This window comes from Pseudopipra pipra, unplaced genomic scaffold, assembly GCF_036250125.1.
Source record: "Pseudopipra pipra isolate bDixPip1 unplaced genomic scaffold, bDixPip1.hap1 HAP1_SCAFFOLD_121, whole genome shotgun sequence".
Lineage (NCBI taxonomy): Eukaryota > Metazoa > Chordata > Aves > Passeriformes > Pipridae > Pseudopipra > Pseudopipra pipra.
This window is the reverse complement of record NW_026990600.1, coordinates 17,308-35,936: the sequence shown is the minus strand read 5'-3', so window position 1 is coordinate 35,936 and position 18,629 is coordinate 17,308. Positions and strand designations below refer to the sequence as shown.

General features: G+C 55.8%; 3 long non-coding RNA genes across 7 annotated transcripts; all 3 read left to right on the top strand.

Moving 5' to 3' along the window:
• The first annotated feature begins 3,366 nt into the window (after window positions 1-3,366).
• On the top strand, window positions 3,367-4,105 carry LOC135408001 (uncharacterized). The gene is made up of 2 exons (XR_010427134.1): window positions 3,367-3,463; window positions 3,931-4,105. It is a non-coding gene; the product is annotated as an uncharacterized LOC135408001 (long non-coding RNA).
• Window positions 4,106-4,229: 124 nt separating this feature from the next.
• Window positions 4,230-5,683, top strand: LOC135408000 (uncharacterized). Of its 2 annotated transcripts, XR_010427133.1 has the most exons (3): window positions 4,230-4,310; window positions 4,411-4,510; window positions 5,343-5,683. It is a non-coding gene; the product is annotated as an uncharacterized LOC135408000 (long non-coding RNA). The 2 variants fall into 2 exon arrangements; XR_010427132.1 differs by having other exon boundaries at window positions 4,230-4,510.
• A 3,854-nt stretch (window positions 5,684-9,537) lies between these two features.
• On the top strand, window positions 9,538-11,755 carry LOC135408002 (uncharacterized). 4 transcript variants are annotated; one of them, XR_010427138.1, is made up of 8 exons: window positions 9,538-9,666; window positions 9,756-9,805; window positions 9,914-9,981; window positions 10,166-10,243; window positions 10,319-11,170; window positions 11,369-11,431; window positions 11,543-11,604; window positions 11,698-11,755. It is a non-coding gene; the product is annotated as an uncharacterized LOC135408002 (long non-coding RNA). The 4 variants fall into 4 exon arrangements; XR_010427137.1 differs by having other exon boundaries at window positions 9,539-9,666; window positions 9,756-9,829; XR_010427135.1 differs by having other exon boundaries at window positions 9,756-9,981.
• Window positions 11,756-18,629: the final 6,874 nt, after the last annotated feature.

Below are 18,629 nucleotides of genomic sequence, written 5' to 3'. Positions count from 1 at the left end.
TTGAAGTGTCCCCAGTCCCATCCCAGTCCCTCCCCAGTTCATTGTGCTCCTTTTCCCTGTGCATCCCATTCCCATCCCAGTCACTTCGCAGTCCCTCCCTGCTCCCTCCCCAGTTCCCCCAGTCCTAGCCCAGTGCCACCTGTCCTCCCAGTCCCACCCCAGTGCCCCCACTCTCATCCCACTCTCTCCCCACTTCCCCCACTGCAACCCACCACCTCCTTTCCCTCCCAAGTGTCCTTTTGCAGTGCAACCCAGTCCTTCCCCAGTTTGCCTAGTCCCATCCCGGTCCCTCCTAAGTGATTCCCAGTCCCTCCCCAGTCCCTTCCCAGTACAACTGCATCCCATCCCAGTCACAGCAGTCCCATCCCAGTGGTCCCAGTCCCTCCCCAGAGATTCTCATGCCCATCCCAGGCACGCTCTCCAGTCCCCTCTCCAGTCCTCTCACAGTCCCCTTGCAGTCCCTTCCCAGTCCTATCCCAGTCCCTGCAGTCCCTTTCCCAGTGCTCCCAGTCCCATCCCAGTCCCTCCCCAATGACCCCCAGTCCCATCCCAGTGCTCCCAGTCCCCCTCACCCCCCCGAAAATCTCAGTCCCACCCCAGTGTCCCCACTCCCAGCCCAAATCCCCCCAGTGTCCCCAGTCCCTCTCCAGCGTCCCCAGTCCCATCCCCATCCCTCCCCACTGCCCCAGTCCCTCCCAGTGCATGTCAGTCCTTTTCCCCGATGCATCCCACTCCCTCCCTAGAACATCCAAGTCCCATCCCAGTTCCCTCCCCAGTGCCCCTGACCCATCCCCAGCCCTCCCGTGACCTCAGTCCCTCCCCAGGGCATCCCGGTTCTTTCCCCCTGTGCATCCCAGTCCCATCCCAGGCCCACTCCCCAGTCCTGTCACAGTCCTCTTGCAGTCCCTTCCCAGTCCCTTTCCCAGTGCTCCCAGTCCCATCCCAGTTCCCTCCCCAGTGACCTCAGTCCCATCCCTCTGCCCACCCAGCGCAGCTCAGTCCCATCCCAGTGCCTGTAGTCCCACTGTCCCCAATCCCTCCCCAATGACCCCTGTCCCATCCCACTTCCCCCAGTCCCTCCCTTGAGAATCCCAGTTGCACTCCAGCGCCCCCAGTGCCAGCCCAGTTCTCCCCAGTCCATCTCCAGTGCCCTCAGTCCCATCCCAGTCCCTCCCTACTCCCCCCAGTCCCGCTCCAGTGCCCCTAGTCTCAGCCCAGTGCATCCAACTCCCTTGAAGTGTCCCCAGTCCCATCCCAGTCCCTCCCCAGTTCATTGTGCTCCTTTTCCCTGTGCATCCCATTCCCATCCCAGTCACTTCGCAGTCCCTCCCTGCTCCCTCCCCAGTTCCCCCAGTCCTAGCCCAGTGCCACCTGTCCTCCCAGTCCCACCCCAGTGCCCCCACTCTCATCCCACTCTCTCCCCACTTCCCCCACTGCAACCCACCACCTCCTTTCCCTCCCAAGTGTCCTTTTGCAGTGCAACCCAGTCCTTCCCCAGTTTGCCTAGTCCCATCCCGGTCCCTCCTAAGTGATTCCCAGTCCCTCCCCAGTCCCTTCCCAGTACAACTGCATCCCATCCCAGTCACAGCAGTCCCATCCCAGTGGTCCCAGTCCCTCCCCAGAGATTCTCAGGCCCATCCCAGGCACGCTCTCCAGTCCCCTCCCCAGTCCTCTCACAGTCCCCTTGCAGTCCCTTCCCAGTCCTATCCCAGTCTCTGCAGTCCCTTTCCCAGTGCTCCCAGTCCCATCCCAGTTCCCTCCCCAGTGACCTCAGTCCCATTCCTGTGCCCACCCAGCGCAGCTCAGTCCCATCCCAGTGCCTGTAGTCTAACTGTCCCCAATCCCTCCCCAGTGACCCCTGTCCCATCCCACTTCCCCCAGTCCCTCCCTTGAGAATTCCAGTTGCACTCCAGCGCCCCCAGTGCCAGCCCAGTTCTCCCCAGTCCATCTCCAGTGCCCTCAGTCCCATCCCAGTCCCTCCCTACTCCCCCCAGTCCCGCTCCAGTGCCCCTAGTCTCAGCCCAGTGCATCCAACTCCCTTGAAGTGTCCCCAGTCCCATCCCAGTCCCTCCCCAGTTCATTGTGCTCCTTTTCCCTGTGCATCCCATTCCCATCCCAGTACCATCCCAGTTCCCTTCCCTGCTCCCTCCCCAGTTCCCCCAGTCCTAGCCCAGTGCCACCAGTGCTCCCAGTCCCACCCCAGTGCCCCCACTCTCATCCCACTCTCTCCCCACTTCCCCCACTGCAACCCACCACCTCCTTTCCCTCCCAAGTGTCCTTTTGCAGTGCAACCCAGTCCTTCCCCAGTTTGCCTAGTCCCATCCCGGTCCCTCCTAAGTGATTCCCAGTCCCTCCCCAGTCCCTTCCCAGTACAACTGCATCCCATCCCAGTCACAGCAGTCCCATCCCAGTGGTCCCAGTCCCTCCCCAGAGATTCTCAGGCCCATCCCAGGCACGCTCTCCAGTCCCCTCCCCAGTCCTCTCACAGTCCCCTTGCAGTCCCTTCCCAGTCCTATCCCAGTCCCTGCAGTCCCTTTCCCAGTGCTCCCAGTCCCATCCCAGTCCCTCCCCAATGACCCCCAGTCCCATCCCAGTGCTCCCAGTCCCCCTCACCCCCCCGAAAATCTCAGTCCCACCCCAGTGTCCCCACTCCCAGCCCAAATCCCCCCAGTGTCCCCAGTCCCTCTCCAGCGTCCCCAGTCCCATCCCCATCCCTCCCCACTGCCCCAGTCCCTCCCAGTGCATGTCAGTCCTTTTCCCCGATGCATCCCACTCCCTCCCTAGAACATCCAAGTCCCATCCCAGTTCCCTCCCCAGTGCCCCTGACCCATCCCCAGCCCTCCCGTGACCTCAGTCCCTCCCCAGGGCATCCCGGTTCTTTCCCCCTGTGCATCCCAGTCCCATCCCAGGCCCACTCCCCAGTCCTGTCACAGTCCTCTTGCAGTCCCTCCCCAGTCCAATCCCAGTCCCTGCAGTGGCTTTCCCGTTGCTCCCAGTCCCTCCCCAGTGCATTCCGCTTCTTTCTCCCATGCATCCCATTCCCATTCCAGTACCATCCCAGTTCCCTTCCCAGCCCCCTCGCCGTCCCTCCCTGCTCCCTCCCCAGTTCCCCCAGTCCTAGCCCAGTGCCACCAGTGCTCCCAGTCCCACCCCAGTGCCCCCACTCCCATCCCAGTCCCTTCCCACTTCTCTCAGTGCAAGCTAGCGCACCCATTCCTTCCCAAGTGTCCTCCTGCAGTGCAACCCAGTCCTTCCCCAGTTTGCCCAGTTCCATCCCAGTCCCTTCCCACTGCCCTCAGGCCCATCCCAATTCCCTCCCCAGTGATCCCTAATTAAAGTGTCTTTTACTCCGTGTTCCCAGGCTCCCTCTTTCCCTTCGGTTGCCGCGTGTGTGCCGGACGCCTCTGGCAGGACTAACCTTGTGGCTTTTATGTCCAACGTGCTGTGCTGTGTGTGCCTGCAGGTAAGAAAAGCTGGGAGTGCAGTCCCTCTGCTTTGATTGCTGTGTCTCTTGGGTAGTGATTTTGGAGGGGAATCCCAGAGCGATTTGGTTTGAAGGGGACCTTCAAAGGCCAGCCTGCCTTCCGTGGGCAGGGACACCTTCCGCTCTCATCCCCGGCTGGATGCTCCCAGTCCCATCCAGCCTGGCCTGGAACACTTCCAGGGATGGGGCAGGCTCAGCTTCCTTGTGCAGTGTGCCCTAATATCTCTCCACTGTCATCAGGAAAAATGTTGTCAGCGTGTTTTGTTGGACGATGGTAAGCAGGACCCGGGTGAAAATGACATTCTGTTAGGTGCAGAGGGAAATAATTCTCCTTTGAAGTCAAATGTATTCAGATTTGCACGAGTCTTCTCTGCCTTATGTTTGAATTGCTTTCTATTTTAGGCAGTTGTTTTAAATTAAACTTTTATTTTGTGTCTCCCCCCCAGTATCTTGTCCAAGACAAAGCTACCTTTCCTCGTGGGAATGGACTGGGCGGGCTTTGACAATCTGGCCCCTCGAAAGTCTTAAGTGACCTCTTCCAACAGGGGAAGACTGAAGCAAGCGGTGCCAGAAAGAACTGGAGTTTCTGGAGAATAAAAGCTGGAAGCGTGCCCCCGAAAATCCCCCCGGGTGGTCAGTGGTCTGACTTGCACGGACCGGTGGCCTTGGCCAGGAGCGGTCCTGCGGGAAGTGCCTTTGCCCAGCCTGTAATTTTAACTTCCATTGGATGCTTGGCAAAGCCCCCCAGTGCCTGGCAGGAGCAGAGCGGGCTTCCAGGGAGGTATTCACCTGGTCAGCGTCAGGAACCATCCTAACTGAGGCCTCGGTGAGTGCTTTTTGTGTGACTGGACAGTGAAGCTGTGTGAATGACCTGGCTAGTGCTCGGTGTACTCCTAATTAAAGTGTCTTTTACTCTGTGTTCCCAGGCTCCCTCTTTCCCTTCGGTTGCCGTGTGTGTGCCAGACACCTCTGGCAGGACTAACCCTGTGGCTTTTATGTCCAATGTGCTGTGCTGTGTGCCTGCAGGTAAGAAAAGCTGGGAGTGCAGTCCCTCTGCTTTGATTGCTGTGTCTCTTGGGTAGTGATTTTGGAGGGGAATCCCAGAGCGATTTGGTTTAAAGGGGACCTTCAAAGGCCATCCTGCCTTCCGTGGGCAGGGACACCTTCCGCTCTCATCCCCGGTTGCTGCGAGTCCCGTCCAGCCTGGCCTGGAACACTTCCAGGGATGGGGCAGGCTCAGCTTCCCTGTGCAGTGTGCTCTAATATCTCTCCACTGGCATCCTGAAAAATGTTGTCAGCGTGTTTTGTTGGACGACGGTAAGCAGGACCTGGGTGAAAAGGACATTCTCTGAGGTGCTGGGAGAAGGAGGACTCGTGCGGGCACCTCCAGAGACAGCGGGAACGGGAGCGTGCTGCGGAGAAGGAAAATTCCAGGGGGTGGGTGCCGAGAAATTTGTCCTTCCCTTGCCCTGTGCTCTCCACTTAGCAATGGGTCAAGTGCAGAAGTTTCCTGGGGACCCTGGGAAATGATGCCGGGTCTGCTAAGAAAAGTGGGGCCAAGGGAGCAGGACCTGGGTCTGCGAGCGTGGGAGAAACAAGGGCCGGGTCATCCTCTGCCTCCAGGAGGGAGGGCAGCAGGAAAGGCCACGGACTAAAGCACTGAAGTGCCGTTCCCCAGGGAGCCCCTGCCCAGCACTGAACTTGCTTGTGCACTTGCTGTCCCTTTCCCAGCGGAGCCGAAGCGTCGGGTGCGGGTGCCGGGGGGATGGAGCTGCCAAGGACAAACTGGGAGGGTGTTTGCGAAGGAAGGGGGTAGAAGGAGCTCTTGACGTGCTTTTTTTACTTCTTCATCCCACAGAATTGCCACGAGAGGAAATACTTCAGAGGGGCTTCCCTCCAGATAAGCCCTGAATATGCCAGGAGGTTTCAGCCGGGAGGAAAGGAGCTGTGGAAGAAAAGCAGCCTAAAAATAGCCAGCGGGGATCATCAGGTTTTCCAGGCAAGAAGAACAAGGAGAGAGATGAGGGAATCGGGTTCCAATTCCTAATGATTTGGTGGGTGCAGGAATGATTTGTGTGTGTTTTCCAGTCCCTTTTGATTCCTGAGATGATTTTAAAATGATGGCTTTAGCAATCAACTAAATCGGAGATGTTGTTTTTGAGAGGAAATGATGCCAAATAAATGCAGAGTTTTGGGTCACTTTTGGGGATGATTTGGGTCATTTTTTGGGGTCAGTTTGGGGTCATTTTTTGGTGTGATTTGGGTCGGTTTTGGGTCAATTTTTGGGGAGCACTGGGTGTTACTGGGGTTTGTTGGGGAGCACTGGGTGTTTACTGGGGAGCACTGGGTGTTACTGGGGGTTGTTGAGGAGCAGTGGGTGTTACTGGGGTGCACTGGGGAGCACTGGGTGTTACTGAGGGTTGTTGGGGAGCACTGGGTGTTACTGGGGAGCACTGGGAGAGAAGATGAAAAATAAAGAGAATAAAAAATAACCGAAATAAAAAAGGAAATATTAAAAAAAAACAAAAGAAAATTAAAAAAAAAAGGCAAAAAAACTAAAAAGGAAACAAAATGAAAAGGAAATAAGAGAGAAAAAAAAAAAAAAAGAAACCCCTTCTTGGGCACCCCGTTTCCTCTCCTCCCCCCCCCCCGAACCGTAAATTGCGGGGTCATCACCCCTAAAATGTGAGACGGGGACCCCAAAATGTGGGTGGGGGAACCCCAGGGAGCCGAAAAAGTGGAGGAGGAGCCGCAGTAAGAAAGCGAAGCCGGGCGGACGGGCGGCGGGGTGGGGGGGGGGAGCCAAGGTGGCGACGCCAGCGCATGCGCAGTCGTTGGCAAGACGCCGGCGATCACGTGCAAACTAAGGGCAGCCAGCAGAGGGACCGGCGACGCATGCGCAGTGGCTCTCGTGCCGGCGCAGCGCTCCCTGCTCGAGTAAATGCGGCCGGTTCCGGCGGCAGGGCGGGACTGGCGGTCTCCCATCTCTCCCGGGGTGTGTGTGGGGGGAATAACATGAAGATTTTTTGGGGTGAAAGCGCAGAAATTAGCGAGGAGGGACGCTAATTTGGGTAAACTCGGTCACCGGAAGTAGAGAGCGACCGGAAGTCTTCCAAGGCCCCGGCGCGGCAGTCCGCCAAGCCCACAGTAAAGATGGCGCCGCCAGGACCGGAACGACCACACGAAAGATGGCGGCCCCTGCCCGGAAGTTCGCCAATCCCACAGTAAAGATGGCGCCGCCAGGACCGGAACGACCACACTAAAGATGTCGCCCCGGCCCGGAAGTTTGCCACGACGCCACACTCAAGATGGCGCCGCCAAAACCGAAAGTTAGCCGAGTCCACACTAAAGATGGCGGCGAGAGGCCCCCTCGCCCCAGAGAGGCGTTTATCCTGTTGCCTGACCTCCGCCGCGACCCGGACCCCCGCCCCGCGCCCGCAGCGCCGTCTCGCCGCGCCGCTTCCCGCTGTGGGGACGGGGCGGGGCGCTCGGCGGCGCCGAGCGCGGGCGGCAGGTTCGTGGGCGGCGGGAGGCACCGGCGCGGGCAGCCCCCGTCTCGGCGCCGCGGCGCGCGAGGACCCCAGGCGCCCACGCCGCGCCGCCCGCTCGCCCCGCCCCCCTCCCGCTGCCGGTCCCGCTCCCGCCGTGCCCTGGAGATGCTGTCGGGGCTGCGCCGCCGCCTTCCCCCCCGGGAGCGACCCACGGCGGCAGATCCGACGGAGATAGTCCCCGGGGTAAGCTGGGCGCGGCGGGCGGGCGCGGCCGTTCTTCTGCCTCTCCCCGCGCGCCCGCCTGTGGCTCCACCCGTCCCTCTCTCCTCTCCCATGCGGGACAGCCCCAGGTGTGGGCAGTGAGGCTGACAAAGAGGCGGGACAGCCCCAGGTGTGGGCAGTGAGGGTGACAAGGGGCGGGCCGTGCTCGGTGGGGCCCTTTTTATAGGGAGCTTCTGCAGGGGAGCAGTCGATCCCAGGGAATCTCTCAAGCAGTGATGGTGAGAGCATCTCGCAGGGGCTGGGGGAAGCACCTGATGTACCCGGATTATCGCTCGAGGAAGGTGCCGAGGGATGAGCCCTGTTCCAGGAAGCAGCGCAGGAGAGGGGAGCAGCGCACGTGAACAGGTGGGAGAGTGTGGGGGTGCAGAAAAGATGCAGCTCAGACTGGAGGAAGACCTTGGAAGTTTCTTTTATTGATACAAACGTGCAAAGCAGAGAGTGAGGTGGAATATAAACACTGTAGGTGCTCGGGCAGGTGAACCAGGACTTAGGAGAGGAAATCGCTTTCCTCAGCACCTAAAGTTCCAATTGCCTCTCTCAGGAGCAGTCGAGAGGAGTTTCTACTTTGGGGCTGGTCTCCAAAGGTAGGCACCTGAAACTGCTGTGGGAAGCTTACTGCCGTAACCAGACAGTAATTTCCCCTGATATTTTAGCTACTAAACCCAGTGAGTTTTATTTCCTCTGTGCAGAGCTCTCCACTCTCATTGTAAGGCCATTTTCCCCGGTCCTCACCGCAGGACAGCGGCTCTTTCCCGGTTCAAACCTCGGCACAGCCACCGAACCGGGCGCGGGTCCGTGGAAGCACTTCCTGATTCTCGTTATTACCTCACTCCACATCCCCCATCGCGAAGCACCCCGGGAGCTCAGCCCAGCAGCGCGGGAGGGTCCCGGCAGCCCCGGGGCTCCTTGCGGCCCCCTCCGCGCCTCGTTCCGGTACCGCCAGGCTCACCCTTGTCCCGCAGGTAGGACGCGGCCACGCCGCGCTGCCCCAGCCCGCGCCGCGCCGCTCCCCTTCCCGGCGCCGCCGCCCGCGCCGCGCCGCTCCCCTTCCCGGCGCCGCCGCCCGCGCCGCGCCGCTCCCCTTCCCGGCGCCGCCGCCCGCGCCGCGCCGCTCCCCTTCCCGGCGCCGCAGCCCGCGCCGCGCCGCTCCCCTTCCCGGCGCCGCCGCCCGCGCCGCGCCGCTCCCCTTCCCGGCGCCGCAGCCCCCGCCGCCGCTCCAACTCCCGCTATTCTGCTCTAGTCCCTCCGCTCCAGCCCCTGCCCGAATCCAATACCAACCCTAAATCTAATACCAACTATAATACCTGCTCACGTTAGGAGTCCTTTTCTCTGTCAGGCTCTTTACCTATCCTGATTTTAAGTCAGACATGCAAACCAGGTGCTGCTGCTCCCAGAGCCTTTATACTGTCTTGGATTGGGCTGCTCCCTTTCTCCCGGGGCCTCAAGGGAAGGGAGGTGGGCACGGCCAGGGGTATATTAACCCCAGCCTTTGGTCAGGGAAGTCATTCAGCAGGCAGGCTTCAATGGGATAAGAGCTCTCCCTTTCTTTCATTTAATGGGACTTCTCAAGCTATTCCTGCTTTATTAAAGCATCAGCTTTGGTATCCAAAGAAGCAGAGCTGTATATGGTAATGAAGAGGATTACACTCACATGCAGGGTTTTTAAATTTAATAACTTGGTGTTGCTAAGCTGCTTTTATAATTGGTTATCTCTTTTTCTTTTCCTTAGGAGCCTTGCATATTTTGGGATTTCCTGATCATCTCAACTGCAGTTTGGCATTTTTTCACCAGTGTTATCCAGTCCTCAGGTGAAGCTGCTCTGTGCTGAAGATGCTACAGACACTCAGGTTTGCAAGTAGTCAGTGGGGGGTTACAGCCCACAGATGGAGTGAGGGCTGGGGTGCCAGCTTAGGAATTGCTAGGGGTTTTTTGAAGGTAGTATGGGTGGAAAGCAGTGTCCAGGAGCCCCCTAAATGCCTGTGAAGGCACCCACTGACTTTTCAGATGTGCTACTTAAGTTTTCTTCTCATTCACCCAGATATTCTGTGCAATTACAGCTGCAGTCTTTGGCTGCAGGCAGTGACCCTGGGTGGTTTGCCTAAAGAGAAGGGAGACTCTTTGAGCTCTCCCCATCTATCTGGGTGACTTTGGTTAGGGTTTCTTTACCATGTCAGAGGGGTAGGGTGTAAAGCAGAGTTGAACAGAACAGAGGCCAGAGGAGCAGAGCAAGAAGGTGGGTCATCACCTGACATCAGCACAAAGATGTGGCTTTTAGCTCCACGTTTAATTGTGTGTTAAGGATTTTGTTGTTTGGGTTTGTTTTTTCTTTGTTTTCAGCTGCAGAGCCCTGGGCCCAGGAGGCTCTAGGCACCGGAGGGGAGGTGATCCAGGTGAGTCCCGGTGAGCAAGGTGAGCATTGACTCCAGGACAGAACTAGATGGTCTTTTACAGGTGTTGTGGTGAATCTGTGCACATGCTTTGTTTCTTGTGTTTTCCAGGGGTTCTGCCACCTTCTAACAGACAGTCCAGTGCTTCAGGGCCCCTGCTGGTAAGAGGTCACTGTGGAGGAGAGGTAGGTAGGAGCTACCCCAGGAAAGCCATCCTTTCAGGCAGTACCTCAGTCTGTACATTTGCCTTTGGCTTTTTTACTTTGCAGAGAATGTGTGCAGCCTCAGAGGGCCGGAGCCACCTGCCAATTAGGTTTGATGGTCTTCAGCTGTCCTTGTGAGTAATCTCCTAGTACTACGAGGGTCATCAATTAAGGCTGGACCTTTCCCAGTTGCAGGTGCCATCCAGCCTGCCTTTGGCAAAGGAGGAGCATCGAGGTTGAGTCGGGGAGGTAGGGAGTAGGTGCTGGCGTCTCCCTTACTTTCAGAAACACCCATAACTTTTTTTCTCACTCCCCCAGGTACGGCACACGGTGACGGCAGCAGCCTCTGACTGGGGTCAGAGCCAGTGGCCTGAGAACCTCTCAGCTCAGGGGAGGGTGAGCAGCCAATTGCAGGGTTATCTCCCACGTGCTGCCCAACTCTTGTCTCAGTTTCTGTTTTCTTTCTCGTAGCCAACCGAGTCAGTGATCACAGGACCCTCTGAGCCAGCCGGGAGTCCTTCCTTCACATCGAAGATGGATTCACATCCCCAGCTGTGGGAAAGATAAGTGGAGGACTCCCACCTGGAGAGGGGATGAGAGCTGGGTCCAGTTTTATGGTTAGGAGGGAGGGATTTTCAAATGAGCCCAGGGGAAAGGGTCTGCCCTAAGAGGCCCTTGGCACACGTAGGAGGAGCAGTTTACTTTTCATCATGGAGTAGGATGTGCAGGGCAGAGCTGTTCAGGTCTGTGTCGTGTCCTTTGTCCAGTCTGTGTTTCGTGTCTTACTATTCACAGTCACCACATCTTTGCTTTCTGCCCTCAAAGTTCTTATCTGAGGCATCATTCCTAGGGTCTTGAACCTCTGCACTGCCCAGCCCAGTGCCCATACCATCCGTTCTTTGTCTCACTAGCTTGGATGTGCATCAGAATCGCATCTGAGAAGTGTCAGGTCAGGTGTCTTTTACAGCCTCCTTACAGGTTGTATCGGTGGCTGTGCTGTGCAGTCATCTCTTGTAACCGCCTGGGATTTCTGAGAGTTTAAGAAGATTCTGAACATAGCCTTGTCTCCCATCCATCTTAGCAATTTTGTAGGCAGTTCTTGTCCCAGGCCATTCTGTTAGAGTGTCTTTTCAGGCTCCTCAGAGCCTCCTCCGTTCAGTCTCGCCGTATCCTCCGTCTTCTCGTGCGGCAGCACATCCATTTTGGCGTCGTTCCTTTCTCAGAGTTCTCTCTCCTGGTTGCACCACAGCACTTGTCTGGAAACGTGTCCTTGGAGTTTGTGTTGGGCCTGGAACTGCTCTGCCCTGCAGTGTAGACTTGGGGGTAGGTGGAGTAGAAAGGAGACTTCCCGGTTACCCCGTGGATAGGCTTAGGCACTGAGGACCTTAAAGTTAGGTCAGTGTTTGTTTGTGCAGGTTGTCTTTGGACCCCAGAGGGCTTGTCTAAGGAGAAATTAGAATTGCACAGCAGCTAAAGTCCCCCTGTATATATGGCTGACTTTGGTAACTCATTTCTTTGCAGTGTCAGAGGGACTGGATGTAAAGCAGAGATGAACAGAAGAGGCTGGAGGAGCACAGTCAGAAGGTGGGTTGTCATGTGAGGTCAGAGCCAAGACATGACTTTTGGCCCTAGGGTTACTTGATCATTTGGATGGTTTGGTGGTTTAGTTTTGTTTTTTTTATTTTTTTTTTTAAGATGCAGAGCCCTCAGCCCAGCAGACAACAGGCACCAGAGGGAAGGTGAGCCTGGTGAGCAAGGTGAGCAGTGACTGCAGGACAAAACTAGCTGCTCTTTTGCAGGTGGTGTACTTGTGGTGAAACTGTGTACATACTTGTTTTTTTGTTTTCCAGGCAATGCACCGACTTCTAACGTACAGTCCAACGTGACGGGGACCCTGCCTGTAAGAGGTCACGATCAAGGGGAGTCAGACAGAAGCTGCCATGGGAACAGCAAACTCTTGGGCAGTATCTCAGTACTCACACTTGCCTCTGGGTTGTTTTGCAGGAGACGTACGAAGCCTCACAGGGCTGAAACCAACTCACAGTGAGGTGACGGACAGGGTTTGGTCCCCTTGAGCTGTCCTTGTAGGTAATCTCCGAGTATTGAAAGGATCAGCAATGAAGGATTGAGCTTTTTTGATTGCAGGTGCCATCCAGCTAACCTTTGGGAGCAGATGAGCATTGGAGGTGAGTCGGGGAGGCAGCAGGAGGAGCAGGAATCCACTGCAGCTTTAGAGATGCCCTCTAATTTTGTCTCTCTCTCGCTCATGTGTCCCAGGAGATGATAGCACCTTGTCCCAGTCTGGTCAGAGCCAGTGACACGAGGACCTGCCTCGGTGACAGTGAGTAGAGGGATCCTGGGGGCTTGGGCCACGTGCCTCAGTACTCAGATCTGGAGTCTGGTTGTCTTTCTTGCAGTTGACTCCGAGTACTCTGATGATGGCAGGAAAACGTCTGAGGCAGCCCAGGTGCCCGTCCTGTGCATCCAAGATGGATTGGCATCCCCTGCTCTCTGCAAGATAAGTGCAGGGCAAAGCACCAGAGAGGGGTTGGGAGTTGGTGCAAGTCTGTGCCTCGCCTGGAGGGATTTTTGAAATTAGTCTGGTGCAGGGGGTATCCTGTGACAGGTTATTTGGACGCATCAAAGGAAGGGCTTACTTTTTATCATGGGATTCCCATGTGCAGGGCAGAGCAGTTCTGGTCTATGTCACATCCTTTGTCTCATCCCTCTGTTTTGTGTCCTTCGTCTCTTAATTGTGTCACGTGGTGTGTGTGTGGTCACAGGTGTGGGGTGTCTCACTTGGGGTCAGCCTGGAACTGCTCTGCCCTCCTCCGTGGATCAGTGGGTGGATAGAATATTGCTCAGAGTCTCACATGAACATTGTCAGTTCCCTTAGACAGTGGAGCCGATGGCTGTCCAGTCTGTGAGCAGGATGGTCTTGCAATGCCCTGCTTGGGTGTCTAGAGTCCCGGCTAGGTAGAGTAGGAACCAGTGTCTAGGGTTTAGAGGTTTTTGGCTTTCGTTGTGAGCAATCCCTAAATGTTTGAGAGCTGAGGGTTTGAGCATTTGCCCATTTCATTTGCAGAGGCAGTCTTGGGAGCAGCTGAAGAGAGAGGAGCCTTGTAGGTGAGTTGGGGAGGCAGCAGGAGGAGCGGGGATCCACTGCAGCTTTAGAGATGCCTTCTAAGTTTGTGTCTCACTCACTCAGGTATCCCGGAACGTGACATCCGCAGTGTCCGACTCCGGTCACGGCCTGGGTGCTGGTGAGTAGTGGGGTCACTGGGCTTTGAGCCCCATGCCACACAACTCACGTATTGCTTATGGTTTTCTTTCTCGCAGTTGACGCCGAGTAGTCTGACGATGGCAGGAACCTCTGCGCCAGCCCAGGTGCTCCTCCTCTGCATCAAAGCTGGATTGGCATCCCCTGCTCTCAGCAAGATAAGTGCAGGGCCAAGACCCAGAGAGGGGTTGGGAGTGGGTGCAAGTATGTGCATTGCCTGGAGGGATTTTTGCAATTAGTCCGGTGCAGTGGGTATCCTGTGACAGGTTATTTGGACACATCAAAGGAAGGACTTTACTTTTTATAATGGGATTCAGGTGTACCAGGCAGAGCAGTTCTGGTCTGTGTCACGTCCTGTGTCTCGTGCGTGTTTTGTGTCAAGTCCTGTGTCTCGTGCGTGTTTTGTGTCACGTCCTGTGTCTCGTCCGTGTTTTGTGTCACGTGGTGTGTGTGGTCACAGGTGTGGGGTGTCTCACTTGGGGTCAGCCTGGAACTGCTCTGCCCTGCTCCGTGGATCAGTGGGTAGATAAAATATTGCTCAGAGTCTCACATGAACATGTCAGTTCCCTTAGACAGTGGAGCCGATGGCTGTCCAGTCGGTGAGCAGGATGGTCTTGCAATGCCCTGCTTGGGTGTATAGAATCCTGACTAGGTAGAGTAGGAACCAGTGTCTAGGGTTTAGAGGTTTTTGGCTTTTGTTGTGAGCAATCCCTAAATGTTTGAGAGCTGAGTGTTTGAGCATTTGCCCATTTCATTTGCAGGGGCGGTGTTGGGAGCAGCTGAAGAGAGAGGAGCCTTGTAGGTGAGTTGGGGAGGCAGCAGGAGGAGCGGGGATCCACTGCAGCTTTAGAGATGCCTTCTAAGTTTGTGTCTCACTCACTCAGGTATCCCGGAACGTGACATCCACAGTGTCCGACTCCGCTCAGGACCTGGGTGCTGGTGAGTAGGGGGATCACTGGGGTTTGAGCCCCTGCCACACAACTCACGTATTGCTTGTGGTTTTCTTTCTCGCAGTTGGCTCCTAGTAGTCTGACGATGGCAGGAACCTCTGCGCCAGCCCAGGTGCTCCTCCTCTGCATCAAAGCTGGATTGGCATCCCCTGCTCTCAGCAAGATAAGTGCAGGGCCAAGACCCAGAGAGTGGTTGGGAGTGGGTGCAAGTCTGTGCCTCGCCTGGAGGGATTTTTGCAATTAGTCTGGTGCAGGGGTATCCTGTGACAGGTTATTTGGATGCACCAAAGAAAGGGCTTACTTTTTATCATTGGATTCCTGTGTGCAGGGCAGAGCGGTTCTGGTGTGTGTCCCATCCTTTCTCTCGTGCGTGTTTTGTGTCACATGGTGTGTGTTGTCACAGGTGTGGGGTGTCTCACTTGGGGTCAACCTGGACCTGCTCTGCCCTTCTCCGTGGATCAGTGGGTAGATTGAATATGGCTCGGAGTGTGACGTCAACATGTCAGTTCCCTTAGACAGTGGAGCCGATGGCTGTCCAGTCTGTGAGCAGGATGGTCTTGCGATGCCCTGCTTGGGTGTATAGAGTCCCGACTGGGTGGAGTAGGAACCAGTGTCTAGGGTTTAGAGGTTTTTGGCTTTTGTTGTGAGCAATCCCTAAATGTTTGAGAGCTGAGGGTTTGAGCATTTGCCCATTTCATTTGCAGGGTCGGTCTTGGGAGCAGCTGAAGAGAGAGGAGCCTTGTAGGTGAGTTGGGGAGGCAGCAGGAGGAGCGAGGATCCACTGCACCTTTAGAGATGCCCTCTAATTTTGTCTCTCGCTCACTCAGGTATCCCAGAAGATGACAGCACGTTGTCCAAGTCTGGTCAGAGCCAGCGACCCGAGGACCTGCCTCGGTGACAGTGAGTAGAGGGATCCTGGGGGCTGGGGCCACGTGCCACACTCCTCAGATATGGTGTCTGGTTTTCTTTCTCGCAGTTGACTCCGAGTAGTGTGACGATGGCAGGAACCTCTGAGGCAGCCCAGGTGCCCCTCCTCTGCATCAAAGATGGATTGGCATCCCCCGCTCTCGGAAAGATAAGTGCAGGGCCAAGGCCCAGAGAGTAGTTGGGAGTGGGTGCAAGTCTGTGCCTCGCCTGGAGGGATTTTTGCAATTAGTCCGGTGCAGGGGGTATCCTGTGACAGGTTATTTGGACGCATCAAAGGAAGGGCTTACTTTTTATCATGGGATTCCCGTGTGCCGGGCAGAGCAGTTCCGGTCTGTGTCATGTCCTTTGTCTCGTCCATGTTTTGTGTCCTTCGTCTCTTAATTGTGTCACGTGGTGTGTGTGTGTGTGGTCACAGGTGTGGGGTGTCTCACTTGGGGTCAGCCTGGAACTGCTCTGCCCTGCTCCGTGGATCAGTGGGTAGATAAAATATTGCTCAGAGTCTCATATGAACATGTCAGTTCCCTTAGACAGTGGAGCCGATGGCTGTCCAGTCTGTGAGCAGGATGGTCTTGCAATGCCCTTCTTGGGTGTATAGAATCCTGGCTAGGTAGAGTAGGAACCAGTGTCTAGGGTTTAGAGGTTTTTGGCTTTCGTTGTGAGCAATCCCTAAATGTTTGAGAGCTGAGGGTTTGAGCATTTGCCCATTTCATTTGCAGAGGCAGTCTTGGGAGCAGCTGAAGAGAGAGGAGCCTTGTAGGTGAGTTTTGGAGGCAGCAGGAGGAGCGGGGATCCACTGCAGCTTTAGAGATGCCTTCTAAGTTTGTGTCTCACTCACTCAGGTATCCCGGAACGTGACATCCACAGTGTCCGACTCCGCTCAGGACCTGGGTGCTGGTGAGTAGGGGGATCACTGGGGTTTGAGCCCCATGCCACACAACTCACGTATTGCTTGTGGTTTTCTTTCTCGCAGTTGGCTCCTAGTAGTCTGACGATGGCAGGAACCTCTGCGCCAGCCCAGGTGCTCCTCCTCTGCATCAAAGCTGGATTGGCATCCCCGGCTCTCGGCAAGATAAGTGCAGGGCCAAGACCCAGAGAGTGGTTGGGAGTGGGTGCAAGTCTGTGCCTCGCCTGGAGGGATTTTTGCAATTAGTCCGGTGCTGGGGGTATCCTGTGACAGGTTATTTGGACGCATCAAAGGAAGGGCTTACTTTTTATCATGGGATTCACGTTTGCAGGGCAGAGCAGTTCTGGTGTGGGTCATGTCCTTTGTCTCGTGGTGTTTTGTGTCCCATGGTGTGTGTGGTCACAGGTGTGGGGTGTCTCACTTGGGGTCAGCCTGGACCTGCTCTGCCCTTCTCCGTGGATCAGTGGGTAGATGGAATATGGCTCCGAGTGTCAGGTCAACATGTCCGTTCCCTTAGACAGTGGAGCCGATGGCTGTCCAGTCTGTGAGCAGGATGGTCTTGCAATGCCCTGCTTGGGTGTATAGAATCCCGGCTAGGTAGAGTAGGAACCAGTGTCTAGGGTTTAGAGGTTTTTGGCTTTCGTTGTGAGCAATCCCTAAATGTTTGAGAGCTGAGTGTTTGAGCATTTGCCCATTTCATTTGCAGGGTCGGTCTTGGGAGCAGCTGAAGAGAGAGGAGCCTTGTAGGTGAGTTGGGGAGGCAGCAGGAGGAGCAAGGATCCACTGCAGCTTTAGAGATGCCCTCTAATTTTGTCTCTCGCTCACTCAGGTATCCCAGAAGATGACAGCACGTTGTCCAAGTCTGGTCAGAGCCAGCGACCCGAGGACCTGCCTCGGTGACAGTGAGTAGAGGGATCCTGGGGGCTGGGGCCACGTGCCACACTCCTCAGATATGGTGTCTGGTTTTCTTTCTCGCAGTTGACTCCGAGTAGTGTGATGATGGCAGGAACCTCTGAGGCAGCCCAGGTGCCCCTCCTCTGCATCAAAGATGGATTGGCATCCCCTGCTCTCGGAAAGATAAGTGCAGGGCCAAGGCCCAGAGAGTAGTTGGGAGTGGGTGCAAGTCTGTGCCTCGCCTGGAGGGATTTTTGCAATTAGTCCGGTGCAGGGGGTATCCTGTGACAGGTTATTTGGACGCATCAAAGGAAGGGCTTACTTTTTATCATGGGATTCCCGTGTGTCGGGCAGAGCAGTTCCGGTCTGTGTCATGTCCTTTGTCTCGTCCATGTTTTGTGTCCTTCGTCTCTTAATTGTGTCACGTGGTGTGTGTGTGTGTGGTCACAGGTGTGGGGTGTCTCACTTGGGGTCAGCCTGGAACTGCTCTGCCCTGCTCCGTGGATCAGTGGGTAGATAAAATATTGCTCAGAGTCTCATATGAACATGTCAGTTCCCTTAGACAGTGGAGCCGATGGCTGTCCAGTCTGTGAGCAGGATGGTCTTGCAATGCCCTGCTTGGGTGTATAGAATCCCGGCTAGGTAGAGTAGGAACCAGTGTCTAGGGTTTAGAGGTTTTTGGCTTTCGTTGTGAGCAATCCCTAAATGTTTGAGAGCTGAGTGTTTGAGCATTTGCCCATTTCATTTGCAGGGTCGGTCTTGGGAGCAGCTGAAGAGAGAGGAGCCTTGTAGGTGAGTTGGGGAGGCAGCAGGAGGAGTGGGGATCCACTGCACCTTTAGAGATGCCCTCTAATTTTGTCTCTCGCTCACTCAGGTATCCCAGAAGATGACAGCACGTTGTCCAAGTCTGGTGAGTCTCACGAGGACCTGCCTCGGTGACAGTGAGTAGAGGGATCCTGGGGGCTGGGGCCACGTGCCACACTACACAGATATGGTGTCTAGTTTTCTTTCTCGCAGTTGGCTCTTAGTAGTCTGACGATGGCAGGAACCTCTGAGCCAGCCCAGGTGCTCCTCCTCTGCATCAAAGCTGGATTGGCATCCCCTGCTCTCGGAAAGATAAGTGCAGGGCCAAGACCCAGAGAGGGGTTGGGAGTGGGTGCAAGTCTGTGCCTCGCCTGGAGGGATTTTTACAATTAGTCTGGTGCAGGGGTATCCTGTGACAGGTTATTTGGACGCACCAAAGAAAGGGCTTACTTTTTATCATTGGATTCCTGTGTGCAGGGCAGAGCGGTTCTGGTGTGTGTCCCATCCTTTCTCTCGTGCGTGTTTTGTGTCACATGGTGTGTGTTGTCACAGGTGTGGGGTGTCTCACTTGGGGTCAGCCTGGACCTGCTCTGCCCTTCTCCGTGGATCAGTGGGTAGATTGAATATGGCTCGGAGTGTGACGTCAACATGTCAGTTCCCTTAGACAGTGGAGCCGATGGCTGTCCAGTCTGTGAGCAGGATGGTCTTGCGATGCCCTGCTTGGGTGTATAGAGTCCCGACTGGGTGGAGTAGGAACCAGTGTCTAGGGTTTAGAGGTTTTTGGCTTTTGTTGTGAGCAATCCCTAAATGTTTGAGAGCTGAGGGTTTGAGCATTTGCCCATTTCATTTGCAGGGTCGGTCTTGGGAGCAGCTGAAGAGAGAGGAGCCTTGTAGGTGAGTTGGGGAGGCAGCAGGAGGAGCAAGGATCCACTGCAGCTTTAGAGATGCCCTCTAATTTTGTCTCTCGCTCACTCAGGTATCCCAGAAGATGACAGCACGTTGTCCAAGTCTGGTCAGAGCCAG